The sequence below is a fragment of the Nilaparvata lugens genome, chromosome 4, assembly GCF_014356525.2.
Source record: "Nilaparvata lugens isolate BPH chromosome 4, ASM1435652v1, whole genome shotgun sequence".
NCBI classification, from domain to species: domain Eukaryota; kingdom Metazoa; phylum Arthropoda; class Insecta; order Hemiptera; family Delphacidae; genus Nilaparvata; species Nilaparvata lugens.
This window is the reverse complement of record NC_052507.1, coordinates 22,824,135-22,839,854: the sequence shown is the minus strand read 5'-3', so window position 1 is coordinate 22,839,854 and position 15,720 is coordinate 22,824,135. Positions and strand designations below refer to the sequence as shown.

The 15,720-nt window shown below is 35.6% G+C and overlaps 1 protein-coding gene and 1 long non-coding RNA gene across 4 annotated transcripts in view; one reads left to right on the top strand and one right to left on the bottom strand.

The window, feature by feature from the left end:
* Positions 1 to 15,720, top strand: part of LOC111047815 (hemicentin-1) — a 482,899-nt gene that overhangs the window by 22,002 nt on the left and 445,177 nt on the right. The window lies entirely within an intron of this gene.
* On the bottom strand, positions 11,079 to 14,019 carry LOC120351116. Its single transcript, XR_005571176.1, has 3 exons — positions 13,785 to 14,019; positions 12,395 to 12,536; positions 11,079 to 11,189 (listed from the first exon to the last, which is right to left on the bottom strand). It is a non-coding gene; the product is annotated as an uncharacterized LOC120351116 (long non-coding RNA).

Here is a 15,720-nt window from a genome sequence, read left to right as displayed (position 1 = left end):
TAATGACTCCTTGTTACAGGTATACAAACTACCAGCACTATTTGCATTTGAACTTTACATGGCAATTTGCATGCTGGTTGAATTGAATGTTAACATGTCATGAACTGTACTTGCGATAGTATGATTGCAGAAAACTTATGTAATAAGCATGGTTTATTCCTGATTATAGGCTAACCTTATGTTGGCAGTTTTAAAACAACTAAACACACAAGTTTGGTTAGTTTTATCGAAATTAAGTCCTGATTGCATCTCAATTATCGCGTATTTCCCTGAGTTTAATAGGATTTATAGCCTAAATGCATTATTAGTTTCTCATAATAGAATGCACTTAGAAAATTATCTTATTAGTGTGCAAAATCACAGTTTCTTGTGTTCGAAGGTTATTCGAATGTGCACTTCTTCAATGATGATAAAAGATAGTTGGATTTTTCTGGATAGTTTGTGACTGTATAAAGGATATATGAATGACCGAATAATATTATGACGTGTGAATGATATTACATTATTATTATTATCATTATTATTGTATTAATGAAGGTTTCTTGGCTTCTGCAATCTAATTATGCAATTTCAATGTGAGATGGAGCTAGAATCCACCTAGAATTTGAATTCAGAATTTTGATTTTTCTTTAAGTATTCTCGTTTCTTGAATTTCCATTGTCATATATTTTAATATTGCTCTATTATCTTGTAACTCCCTAAATTTTTTTTTTTTGTTAATCAACGGTAGTAAATTAACCTCCTCCTCTAAGAATCTTTGCAACATTACTTGAAACATAAAACCTCTAATGTACATTGTCATAGCCACATCTAATAGAAGGCCCCGGCCTACGATATTGCAACGTCGCAGTGTAGGCCTAGAATCCAATACATGATTGGTGAAAAAGATCAAATGGTATTTTTTTAAATATTTTCCACCAATCATGTATCAGATTCTAGGCCTATACTGCGATGTTGCAATATCGTAGGCCGGGTAATATCATAACTCTTGTATTAGAGGTGTCTATGACATTGTCATAGTTAAAAAACTCTAACATCTCTACGTAATTATTGATTAAGCCACTAGAGCTTTCCTTAAAATTTTCAAGTACGGATGTAGCCTATTCATCCGTACTTGAAAAATGGTGGGTTTCAATTTGATACAAATAATTGAATCATAGAAAGTTGAAGTACATGCGTGACTAGTTTAGGGATCCAAATTTTTAAATGCGATATAAAGCAATCAAATTAAGTTCACTCCCAATTATTATTCAACTTAAATTATTATAAGTTAGGGTAGTTATTATTATAACCATCTCAAGTCTAGAAAGTTGGAGTTTATGTCGGAGAAATTGGAGAAATCTGATGCAGGTTCAATGTATCGAGAGAAATGAGGAGGTATTGAAATGAAAAACCCGGGAGGGGTCGCGCCTGGTCTTTTGCACCCAGTCATTACTGATCAAGGTCATTTCTTTGCACTCATGAAAAGTATGCATCTCCCCTCCTAAGTACCTTCAAATGTACTCTCCCACTAGACAGTGATGCAGTTGGCGCCTTATTTCCGTTGTCCCAGTCACTGTCACACACGCTTTTCAACAAGTACTGTTCGAATACACCCAGTGCGACCTGTCGCGTTTTCCGCATATGGGTCGAATCAACCCAGCGCGACTCCTTGTGTGTGCTACATTTACTTCTCAAAGCGACTCCTTGTGTGTGCTACATTTACTTCTCAAACATGAATGAAATGGAAGAGGAGCGAGTTTTGAGACTTTTAGAAAGTGTTAAAAAGAGGAAAGATGTAAGTGAACAAGAAAGACTAGAAAATCCAACAATAAAATCTCAAATTTTATCGTACTCTGTCACATATTACTGCACCTGGTCTAATTCACCCAGCGCGACCCCTCATGTGATTTTCACTTGCGCGACCTCTCTAGGGTTAAATTGAAGTTTATGTGGAAATGTTTTGAAGTAGTAGTGTTCGAGTGAAGTTGTAATCAATTATGAGTACATAATCATATATAATATGAGTTCATGATTATACTCATTGAAATAATAATTAATAATTGAAGTTTATGTGGAAATAGTATAGAATAGTGTTCCATTCAGGTTGCACTGAGAATTTTATATTGTACTGGTGAAATATAAATCACTCTGAAAATCTGAGCCGTTGATTTCTGTAGTTATGCTAGCATTTCGACTGTTGAGCAAGTGAATGTGTGGACCGGTGACGTTGGGATAGGTCGTTTGCCCTTTGTCTGGCTCTGGCTTGCAGTGATTTGTGAGGTCGAGGTTGGGCTAATCTGCATTGACCCTTTGCAGGGCTGCGGTGTACTCTGTCAGCTGATCTGACCACGTGGTCCTTCTGTCGGTTGTCCACATCACAAAACAACCAGGCTGCAAACACACTGACGGCTGCATTAATTGACTCTTGATGAGTCTTGTCCAATCTTTGAACACTCCTCATCTTGACAGCTATCGATGTTGAAAATTTTACAATTATTTGAATTAACTCAAATTCACATCATATTGAATAATTATGATTGCGGTTATGTTGCAGAACGTAAAATCAACTTTGCTGAACGTAATTTATTTTTAATATAAAAACACAATCAAAAATTACTTTCAATCCAAAATCCGGTGGAAAGTGACATGGATATATTTACAATGATTGTAATAGTAATACTGAAATATTTGTTGTATAAAAAAGTATTTATATTTTGCCTCTCTCATTAAACTTGCTATTATTAATATTGCTCCAATCCTGAATATTGTAACAAAGACAAGTTGATCTGGGATTGTGATCATTACTTGTGGACTGTGATTTTCTGGAATTGTTGAGATACCCTGGTATCTTACAGGATTGCAGGGCTCCATGGATGAGAAGATTATGACTTGAAATAATTACTTTTGATGATATTCAAGCATCTTCTGTAGAGCATATAATAAATTGTTGGAGAAAAACCTTGTTTATTTACATTAGAGATGGATTCAGATACTCGATTCATCAGTTCTCTTCTATTCTTGAAGTTAAAATAGATAAACAGATGGAACTGTACATCCATGAAAGAGCTGTGCTCATTAAAAATGTGTAGGAAGTTTAATTTTGTAATCAAGAGACTCCAAGAATCGAATTTGATGCAACAATGCTATTTGAATTATTGTTCTGAAAGTTTCTGGAGTTTTAATAGTTATAATGAAAAAAAGGAGAATGGAAGATAATGATGATAATAATAATAATGTCTCTGGTCGAGAGTACAACACGACCAGAGGAGTTTATTCAAATTATAGACATGATTACAAAAAGCATATAAGCTACAATTATTTACAAAGTATTGAAACAATTGGTTGATTATTTACTGATCTCAGAAAATGTGGCCCCCACTATTTATATGAATATGTGTCGGGATGCAACTAATTCTGCTATTGTTTAAGATTTTATGCCAAAAGTAAAAAATTCCAATAAAGATACATCTTGCGAGTCATAGAAGTTCATGAAAACCACATTTATATGCACAAATTTAAAAAAGAAAATTGATAACCTAAGATGTAGAGATGTTATAAACATTTACCATAAAAAACATTTATAATACTAATGGGAAAAAAATCATTGATATGAAAAAAATAAGAATGAAACAGTATGGAAAATTTTTTTCATAGAACTAATTGTTCTCCATGTTTGATTCTATTGGACAGGAGCCAGTTTTTTGTTTTCGATTTGAATGAATTGATTGGAACTGTTTTTTAATAGCTATTGGCAGTTTATTGAAAATGTTTGGTCCTAAATATATGGCTGACCTGAGCAGCTGATGTTGTTATCCTGGGAATTGCCAAGTTCATGTTTCTTCTGCGTGTTCCTTGCGGATGATTCAAATTGATGAAGAATTGAGGGTTCTTTCTGGTGAATGTTAGAAGTCTGTGAATGTAAATCTGTGTTATGCTGAGGATGCCGGAGCTCCGAGTATAGTAGTACTGAAGGGAAGAGTGGATGTTTGCGTCCTATTATCCTCAAAATTAGCTTCTGAACATTGAAGATAGGATCGATGTGGCAGAAATTTGTAGCTCCCCAGGCCAAACTGGGCAATTTGTAGCTCCCCAGGCCAAACTGGGCAATTTGACCAATTTGGGCAAACTGGAAAAGCTTATACTTTTTTCCGTTTTTCCTGGAAGTGACGTCCAGTTAACTCATTCCAAATAGGTTGCATTGCCCACATTGCTCTTGTATTCCAAGAACCAGATCGTTGTAATGAATGAGGATGGTGCACATTTATATAATCCAATTGTTGTAACGATCACTGGTTGGATTATATGAAAGATTGTTTGGAATGAATTGTTGAAATGCAATGATCATGTTCTCCATTTATCATCAATTATATTCATTTCCCTATAATATCAACATCTCCTTATCCGATGATTGTTCATGGTTGGAATCAAGAAATTGCAAAATAACCCGATCAAAGATGTTTCAATGTTCATTAACACTCAATAACTCCAAGATCTTCAATCATTGTAATTTAATTGGTTGAAACATTCTCACCGTTTCTCTGAGCTGTTCTCAGCTGGTTATCTAATTTTCACTGTTCTCCTTTCTGGAAAAAAAGAAGACTGATGAAGAAAACTGTTTACCTGGAAATGAGATTGAAAGAATGCAAGTGACGAAAGATAAGACTGGAGAAAAGGTAAGCAATGAGGAAGGAGAGTGAAGAAAACAAGAATTTGAAGATAAATATGATGGAAATGAATTGTCAAAAAACAGTTGTACAAAACAGCCCTAAAATATAGTTATGAGAATGGGAAACGGATTGCAAGTGAATTGCGTGAAGCATCGTTGACATAATAAATTGACTTTTTTCATAATACTGTACTGATAATTTTTTAAAACATCAGAAGTCAAGAAGAGTATCGTGATGGGTCAATCTTATGGAATTGAATGAAATAAATTAGTATTATATCCTGATTAGTCAAGGAAAAAAAGGAAAATCAATGGTAAAATTTGAATAATAAGAGTGATGAATTCGGACTAGTAGTGGTAGAACTAGAAGGGTTAGGTCCAAGGTGGAGACTGTTAAAGTATGGCAGCAGAGCAGTGTGTGGGAACCGCACTGCAATTTCAGGCGGAACGTGATGCGAATTGGATGGCATTGGGTCGATATAGGCCGCCGTCGCTGCTGCTGCTGCTGCTGACCAAGACTCCAGACTTGGCCGCTACCGTTGCAGCCGCTTCCATTTGTATTCCCGTCGCGTCATACAGGTTTCATTCAGATTTGCCGCGCACTGGACAGACCAACACACAAGCCTTTGTCACATTCCACATCATCTTCAACCTTTGTTGCTGCTGCTCTGTCACAAACGAGTCTTTTATTACTTCCATTACTACAGTATTCCTGCCCATCAACCCTATAAACATCATTGTGTTGATCGGCGTTGTTTTTGCCCATTACGTTGTAATTTTTGCTTTGTCTTTCACCACTGTTCCTCATTTTTCTTCTTCATATTCTTCTTCTTCATCATCATCATCATCATCATCATCTTCATTTTCCTCCTTGTCAATTTTTCCCCCTGTTCTTTTTCCTGTTTCTTCCTCTCTCTTATTGCGTTCTCTTCTCAATTTCTCCTGATACAATCTCCATTTTCATTCCTTTTGTTGCTCTTTCTTGAGAATGAGTTTCTTCTCTTTCCTCCTATGCTTGATTGGAAATGAAATTCCATTCAACTCCCATTACCATTGTTCTCGCTCGCCAATGAATGCAGCGAAGTGGTTTGGCGAGGTTGCAAAATGAGTTTCATGTCATCAAAGTTCGGCCGCCGCTCATTTGTCAATGCTTTATTCGTTGGAATTCTTATCCATAGTCAATTTGTCAGAGATCAATCAGTCCGGAATAGTCTCCGGGTTTTTAGTACGGCCTATCGAGTTTTTGTGAGTTTCCGGGTTGAGTGACTCATCGCGAGTCACTACTTTACATACACGTTCATTTTTTGCATCCTGTATACTTTTTTGTTGGAAAATCTGTGTTTTTTTTTCAAAATGATATCAATCTTTCTATCAGACTATGCTTCATTCTGCATTCATAGAGTCGATAGAGTCGAAAAATGCACTTTTATCAGAAAATAAATAAGACTTCAGCAAGATATAATTTCATAGATTGTTGTTAATTTGATCTTCAGGAATAAAAGGACCGTTTGAAAAATGTTCAAGAATTTCAAGTCAACCTCTAACTGGAGTTGGTTCTACATGAAAAAGTGAGGATCTTGCTTTCCTGCAATGCTTCTTCCTATTTTTTAAATAAACACGAATATAATTATTATTTTTATTTTAAATTTATAGAACTATATGGATGAGTATATTGATACAGAGCATATTGCATACATCTGATTTTACATAGTCACTGAAAATGAAAATCATGGTTCACTCTCGATAGCTATTACTCATTGAACTTTCAAGATTAGATTGCAATTGAAGAAATTGCAACAGGTTTAACAAATTTCATTCGAAATACGTCTCATTTTGAGTCACCATCTCAAACAATCTTACTTTCTTCTCTACTCTGATTCATCAGACGAAACTTGGCATCCTGTACTTAATCTTCAGACTGGGAGTTTCTCACTGTGATATTCTTGACCAGTTGATGATATTTCATTACAACTTCTTGTTTCTTAGAACTTTCCCATCAAAAGTGTCGGGTAGCAGAGGCGGAACTGGTAGTCAGATCGAAGAATCCAATTATCAAGCCACCGCTTCTAACATTCTTTTATCAGATTTGATTCAGCTTCTATGTAATTAACATAAATGCACTGTTTAATCTATCGATGTACAGATTCTCAAGCTTTCCAGGTCAGACAGCTTGTCTAGGAGAAAATTTTATGTAATTAGATGATTCAGTAGTCGAAGTACTCGTAAAGAAAATCAAGCTGGAAAGGCTAATTTATCACTGTTGAATACTAAATAATATCATGTGATTCCGTGAATTTATCATCTCCGTTCTTGAATCTACAGGTTCATTTTACACACAATATCTTCTCAGTTTTCCAATAATTGTTTTCAAGTTCTAAAGTTTCAATTTGAGTTGAAATTCAGTTCCTATTTTCATGTTAGTAATATGTAAATATGATGTGTAAAGCTTTTCCTGGGGGAGTCACTCTCACCTCCAAGGATAGGTCGATCACAGATGTTAGGAAGTTCATGTGTTGGAACTTCACCAAGATATGAGTTTCATGAGCTATGAATCAAATTTGGACTTCGTCAAGGTGAAAGTTCGACAATGACAGGGGAGCATTCATCTCAGCATTCATTTAAAACGTTCAAACATGGAAAAAGTTCAAGCTGTAGGCCATTCTTCATACCTAGAGAAATTCTCTGAGATTTTCAAAGCTCTCCATGTTTTGACAACAGCCTACGTTTGTCATTCATGATTCCTTGCAAAACAATCAACAATTCCCTTTATAATCAGGATTTTGTCAACATGAATATCTTTAGCTCAAAGGCTCAAATCCAATTTTTATACTAGCGATGAGGTGAAGTCGATACTAAAATATTATCGATAAGATATATAACTAGATATGGCAGGTTTTGTGATAGGACACCGATTATATTTACATTTACATTTACATTTATTACATTCCTTAATCATAACATCAAATTAATGATTGGGAGAGAATCAACAGACATTAATAATCTCTATATCTATAAAAGGCTAAGCCCCGACAGACTAAAATCACACCACAGCCCAAACTACTGAGCCTATAAACTTGAAATTTTGCACAATTGTTTATGATAGCCTCAAAACATCCACTAAGAGAGGATTTTCAGAAATTTGCCCCCCTGGGGGAGCTGGGGCCCCCAAAAAATTTTGTACTTTTTAAACCGCTCATTGCACAGCAAAGTCATGAGGAACTTGTTTGTTCAGCTATGAAAAAAAATCAGATCTATGCAGAAAAAATCCGACCAGGAGCAGAGAGGGGTCCAGGAGAGGGAATTTTTTGAAAATTTTCATGTAAAATCACACTACAGTTCAAGCTAATTGGCCGACAGACTTAAAACTCTGCACAAATATTCTTCAAACATGCTAGACGCACACTAAGAACGGATTTTGAGATATTTTGCCTCTAAGAGTTTCAAAGGATGAAAAAGGATCCTATTTAGTAAGGTTATGAACATGGTAAGGTGAATGCCATATGGAACTGATATAATTGACACATGATATTCTAACATATGTTGTAATCATTGAAAAGCTTAAAATAATTTTATCAAAGCTGATCGAAGTTAATTTTCTGTGGATCGAAAGCGCGAGCTTTTTGCCACGTGTTTGTTCCATTGTTGTATGCTTATGCTTGGCCTTCTATCAGCTGTATATGGAGTCTCATACATTCGGATTAGAACTGAACACAGAGATTTTCTTTGGTTAGGAGTTTGTTGATAATCCTTTTTTCAAATTAAAATTTTATTGCAAACAAAAAAAAAAAAAACATTGAAAAATGTCTTAATAGACAACAAGATTACAAAAACAAGATGTCAAACCTACATTTATTTGTAGCACGGCCAGAAAAAGACAAACTAGAGTAGGCTACCATAGACGTGAGTTCATTCAATATAACTTATATTTTTGTGTTAATATTTTGTGAACAAAAAGTACGAGTTAATGAGAGATGTGAGTAATTTCTTATATTTGATCTAAATGGTTATTAATTCATCTGGGACACTTCAATCAAAGTTTTTCATTTTGTAGCTAATAAATTTCATACGTATTGATTGTCCATAATGTATCCAGTGTCCATAATGGAAGTGATTGAACTACTCGAAATTATTGGCTTACTGGTCCTTCATAGAATTTATAGTACTCCTGGTGATTGAGCCTGTCTTTTTTCAGCGTTGACTATAAATAATAAAGCTTCATTTACAACTAGCTTACCTGGCGAACTTCGTACCGCCAAAAAGTCAATGTATCTCATGTCACACTTTACTTTATTTGGTGAATCATGAAATTTATCTGACAATCAATATTTTCATTTACATCTGAATACGGACTTCCTATATGCTTAGTCATGCAGCATTCATTATTCCGAAAACATATTCTTCTCAATCAATTGGTAGTAATATCTAACAGTAAAGTGTTGAATTAAAAAAAATAGATGGGATAAATCAGTGTTTCAAAGATGAATTCAATGTTTTCATAGTTGTTGATTGTCAATAGATGGTCCAGGAAATATGCGATGTACGATGAATCACACAGAATTAAATATTCTATCCATCTTCCATTTTAGGATGAATATAAGCTAAGCTAAATTTAAAAAAATGGAAATTATTCTGCCATTGATGAATGCAATATGAACAACTCTTTTCCATCAGGTGAATTAGTTTTTTTCAACATTTTCCGGTTACTTAATGATAGGGGAGTGAATATTATTTGTATAGGTCTTCTAAGGAACCATTATCTACAGCTGGTACCAATCAAGTATACTTCAACTCCAAACTACCGTTGTAATACTAGTAGCCTACACAATTTATCATAGGGTGACGTGTTTATTACAGCTGGTAACTTTAGATGCTAAATCATATTATCCTTATATGATCTTGTATCATGACCATCTTTCCGTTCTTCGGTAGCCGCTAGGCCGACAATTTCGAAAACATAGGTCTGTAAAAAATGGGTTAATAAATAATCATTATAAGCCACCCTATCAAAGTTTCTGGTCAGAAACCATCCCCAATATTCACACAAAATATTCCCAAAGTTTCATGCCGTTATGTCAAATATTTTTCAAGTCATAGGGAACAAACACACAAACAGACATTCATTTTTATAAATATATATATAGGAGATAGAAGATTTCATTCGGCTCAAACAAAAGCCTCTCTAAATGGAGGTGGAATTATAAGGTTTACAGCTTTCAGTTCTTTTGTTTTAACATTTTTTTTCAAATCACTTTCAAAAAGTTCATGTAGTACCTACTATGGTGTTTGAGACACTTCTGGCGCTATCATAGTTTCACAACTATTCTGTTCCACACTCCTATCTCTTGCAGTCGTTAACCATATCTATAATAAAATAAAGAGTTGGCTTATACACGTACGGGATAGGAAAATTTTATTTGACGCATCATCACGTCTGAACTACTGGACTAATTAACTTGAAATTTTGCATGTAGGCTAGATTCTTAATTAACCAAGGATGGTTATAGGCCTATTTTCAATTCTTTAAAAATTCATTACGTCAAGTTTTTAGATTATCAAGTTTGAAAATAGATCCTTGCGAAGCACGGGTTCCTGCTAGTGTAACAATAATTATGTAACATTAATTATTGTTTGAAATAATCTAAAATAGGTTAGCGTACAAATGACATGCAAAGCTGACGGATTGTTGTGGCAGACTTTAGCCGCATGCCTTGGCATGCACTGCAACTAACCCCCAGCTGTGTCCTATCACTAAAGCTGCCATATCTCAGTCAATATTGGTCCAATCTCAAAGCGTCAGGTACCAATCAATAGGTAATTAAATTTATTAAGAATTATTTAAAAGTTTTTGTAAAACCAACGGTTTCTGAGTTATTTAAGAAACACAATTTTAAATAGCCGACAATTTGTTCTATGAATTTGAAAAATTATAGTAATTTTTTGTAGCTTAGTCTAGTTGTTTCGTATGTTCAATCATTATTTGGAAAAATAATAAGTGAAAAATGCAAAATGGCCCCTGTGTGAGTAACTTAGGACTTCCGGACAATAATTTAAATATGATATTTAGATACGTTTGTTAGCTTGGAACAATGCCCTAGAGGCCTAGAGTATTGGTAGGGAGTTCGTAAACATTCTGTATATAATAACAAATATCTCTAATTCTAATCTTACGAGCAATAATTAGCGTCCAACTTATCAACTTATTTTTTATTGATTTATGCTTTGTGAAAAACTGAATCACAATTTCAAAATGATACTCAATAAAATTCTACAGAACTGGTGAATCAAACATTCTAACCAACAATTTCAGGCAAAACTTGTAGCCTATTTGTATACGATTTGTTGTAATGAAAGAGCCAGAGAGCTTTTCGACAAAAAAATACTTTTCGACATAACAGTATACTTAAAATCCTAGTCAAAGTAACAGGCAGATTGAGCTTCTGTGTTCGGAGCTCTGATGCGTGTCAATTCTTCATCAGTGAAGTAGCCGACTGCATCTCCGAATTCGAGTTTTGCTGGCCGTGGGTGGACTTTTTCATGAGACCTGAAACATCGACAATCCCCACTTCGACTCAGTGAATGAGGAGCACATTTGAATATGCAAATAGATAGCATGTCAGCGCAGAGTTTTCAATTAAATGTGATTTTTATTGACGTCGAAAGAAAGTCGATACAATGACTATACGTGATCTCGTGGTAACAGCACCATATAAAAATAAATTTCATTAAATACGAGCGCACCGTTTTTGTAAGAGCAAAAAATGCCTAGTGCAGTGCATGGCAGAGGTAGAGTTGTTCTGAGTGGGAGGACAGCCTGTCAATATAGGCTACGTGTAGCAAAAGCCTATTGAATTATGCATACTACATTGTTTCCTCGCAATGGTTAATGCTCACAAATGAGAAGAATGCATGCATTATTGGCTACATACAGTATTTGCAAATGTAGGGCATATTCAAAAATATAATTGATAATTGATTCTCTAGTCTGACAAAATAACACTGAGTCATTCGATTCTAAAATATGAGATAAATACGATATAGAGCAGTTACAGATTTGAATATTTGAAGAAAAAAGTGTTTTTCTAGCTCAAGGAACATGAAATAGCTTTTAGGTCATACCTTTAATGATAGTATTAGTATAGGCCAGCATTCAACGGCTGAACAATAATATTAATATTGACATAGTATTACAGAGTTCCATTAACATCAGTTTGTATTGTATTTCATCATTGTAATGATTATTTGGCATGACGTCCATTCTCCATGTTATCACAGTAATAAATAGGATTCCTCATTGAATTGCGCATCATAGCAATTCCCTGTTTTGTTAGGCCTGAAACAATTCAGGGTAGGCCTGAAACAAATAGCTGTATTTTTTCTAGTTTTGACAAAATATTATAATCCTTTGTTGATAATCCTATTTCACATCCCTATTCCCATTCATCCGACATTATCCATTTATTTATTTATACTGTTCCATAATCACCCTCGTCAGTTGATTGAACTTGCTGCTATTTCGGATTATGAAAAATTCGAGAATGGATCACCAGTCAATTCATTATTGTTAATCTGAGTTTTCAATAGACAGTATTTTTGTTATTAACTGTTCCTTTGAAGTGAGTATGTTCTTCAAAAAAATGAATACAATAAATTATAAGTTATGATTTCTCTTCAATTTACTTGCTAAAAACTCCATTCCTCTAGAGCTCTAGTACGTAATTGCCAAGTTGTGCGAGAATCAATACTTACCCTATTAGTTGGATCACTGGTTTTTGATCACTCTTTCCATCAATTCCCTCCAGTATTCAACATCCTGAGATAACAGAAGAGTAGCTATCAATCTGTCTGATTGTTGATCTGGTCACTTCCTGTTGATGAACGATTTGTTTGTCTGCAAGATTAGAAACATTCCCAGACTGGAATCGCGGCAATAATAAGGAGTGGACATTGAGATAATTATAGGGAACAATCGCGTTGTGTTCCCTCTGTCAGCCAAGAAGGCATCTGGATTCAAAAAATGCCGCCTTAGTAATCTTGCCAAACATGGATCTCTTGTTTGAACAACTCGCCTATTAAGATTCTTCAGATTGCATCGACAGGCGGATGGTTAGTATTACAGTAGGCCTACTTCATTGGCCGATTCTCTCACGAGATGCTTGTTTTGAATGCTTTGTCTCACTCAATAGAGGTTGAACCTGGCTCATTCATGGATGGATCAAGAATTATCCAAAGAACGGCATGCTTCAGAATTGTATCTAGTTTATCAGATATGATTGCCGAAATATAATATAATATATAAGAGATTCATTTTTTTCAATCACAAATGATATTGAAGAATCGATCTTTTGATAAATATCAAATTACTTTTAGATCAAGTTGACACTCTTTCTAACAGTGTTATTATGTGATGAATGTCAATTCCTTTTAGATGAACGATCAACCTGAGACTCAATCTTAGAGGTTCAGTAATGAACTTGTGACAAATCTGTCACATCATTATCATTACCACAGCATTATTATTATTGTTAGCTTATCATCATCATTAAATAATGTTGTTCTAGGATATTAAATAGAATAATAAAATTTTCGTCAAAATTTGAATCTAGATTCTAAGTTCTTTTGAAAAGTTCTCCAATCAAACGACATCGGGCGCTACATACTCTCCAGTCTCCATCCATGTGAAACAAATGCCAAATGCGGTATCTCCAGGTCTATTTGAAAAATATTTAGCTGGTACTAAATTTAGATCTGAAAATGCTCAGAGATAGATATAGAAGCAAGTTTGCTGCATTTTTTGAATTGTGGGGTGCCCCAAAAGCTTTGTTATTTTCTAAGATTACATTCCATCGAATATTTTCAACCAGTTTAATATTAATACTATCAACCTATCAACATTTTTTGAAGGAAATAAATTTCATTAAAAGTGGAAATGTTGTTCTGAACAATTGAAATCCATGATGAGAGTTAACAGAGATTTGTACTACTGACTCTGACTGATAATTTCGATAAATAATCTCGTCTAGTTTTTGACTCCTTCTTGTATTATCTATAAATATGAGGCAGCAAAATATTATAAACGGACATTGTGTGTTGCGTCCCTGGAGAAAGTAAGAAGAACGTCGGAAGTCGATGTGCTTACCGAGTTAGCGTTGAAAGTTGTTGACGAGGCAGCAGAGTAGTTAGCTGGCGTTTCAAACTTTTCGACTGCGACGAGTTTCGCCATAAGAAAATAGGATCGAATCGGAGACAGGAGGAAGATGGTCAGGATGTTGTGTTGGTGTCCCAGGGGGACCAGAACAGTCGAGGTGTCGAGCAGACGCGCGTTCCAAAGATCAGCTCCCTCAAGCGTTTTCCAAAGTTGTCGCCGAGCGGCTCTGCTCTGCTCGGCGCTGCACACTGGTCTATAAGCTCCGATCCCCGAAGCCCGTTCCATTTTTAATGAGCGCCGGAGCTGCCAACCTAATCAACTATAAAGTTCTTCAATTATGTCGCAGCTCTTAAAAGCCGCTGATTAGTTTTCCAACTGCTAAGTACTCCGCTTAAGAGTCTCAATAATGCACGACAAGACACGCCTTTATGATTAGAAAATTAATAATGAACGTTGCTCTAATGGGCAGCCGGATCACAACTCCTCCTTCCTCTTCTCCGTCAACTCCTCTACTTCAACTTCGCACACTTCTCAAAATACATCTTTCGCCAAAGAGGGAAACCTAATTTCCTCTCACTCTCTCTCTCTCTCTCTGCCGTCGCAGTCCACATTAAAACTGGATGGCATCGATTTGTCGTCGGCAAATGAGCGTAATAAGAATGTGCTCCTCGGTGTCGAGGAGTGTTCTAATAATCGTATTAAGATAATATTTCGATGATGATAGGGGGAGTTGCACTCCAACTTAGAATCAATTGACTGCTTACTTCTCTCATCAAAATTTAACATTGTTGACATTCGTCTGAAATCTCGAATTCTGGATTCAATAGATAGGCTATTCTAGTTACTTTCTGATGCAATGAATGAAAATATTGACTGTAGGAGGAAGGTTACTTTCTTATTTTATACTTCAATATAAACCATTTTGATGATGGATAAAATGAAATAAGTGGATAATGAAAAGGTTGAAAAAAGTAATTGAATTTTCTTAATGTTCACATATCCATCAATATATTATCATCTTCACACGTATTGCATATATAAGTGATGTTTTCTGCTGAGAGTGATGCCCACATGAGCTCTATTCTTGTGTTCGTGCGAAATGAGATGAGTGATGATGAGAGACGAGATTAGATTCAGATTTAGGTAGGTTTCCAATCACTGTGAAAAATGTTTAAACTCATACATGATATTATTCAGAGGAGTTTTTGAAGTGGTACTCATGAAGCGGGAGTAGCGCCTGAACCTTGAATTATTTTATCAATACCTTATTAAAGAGACTACTTATTAACGCTGCCCAATGTATTTCAAGTTGCTATCTCCCACTGCTATGTTAATCTTGTTTGACGAACGGGCGGGGGGGCCTTCGTATTCCCAGACCCACAATAATGTACAGAAAACCTCTGTTTCAAGGAGCGTAGATATTATATCTAGTACTGAAGTTTGAAATATGAAATTTGTCATTTGAACTGTTAACCGGATACCGTAGACGGTTCTGCGTAGCTATTCCGGTGGATACAGCATTTCAAACGCATGTTTCTTGTGAAATTTTGTGTTAGCATCGTTTGTCACGTCGTGAGCAGACATTATCTGTGGCAGGCGACGGGAGCTCATGCATGTTTCATGATCATAGTATGTCTGACTTCTCGGCGATTGGATCTTCGCGTTCAGACGTCTGTCGCGTCGCAACTTGTTCTCGCGACTTGTAGCGGCAGACAAAGGCACAGCGTTTCCGGCGTCACCAGTTTACGACGTCGAAAAGTTCCAACTGACCAGAAACGGAAAAGTTGGTCAAAACTTGCCGCCTGATTGGTCACGTCAGCTATACAACTTTGTTCAATCGACTCCTCCTCCCCCCTGCCAACACCCAACCAAGTCATGAAGACAAACAGGTAATTGGGCTCCTATCCACCACACCATCCTTTTCTAT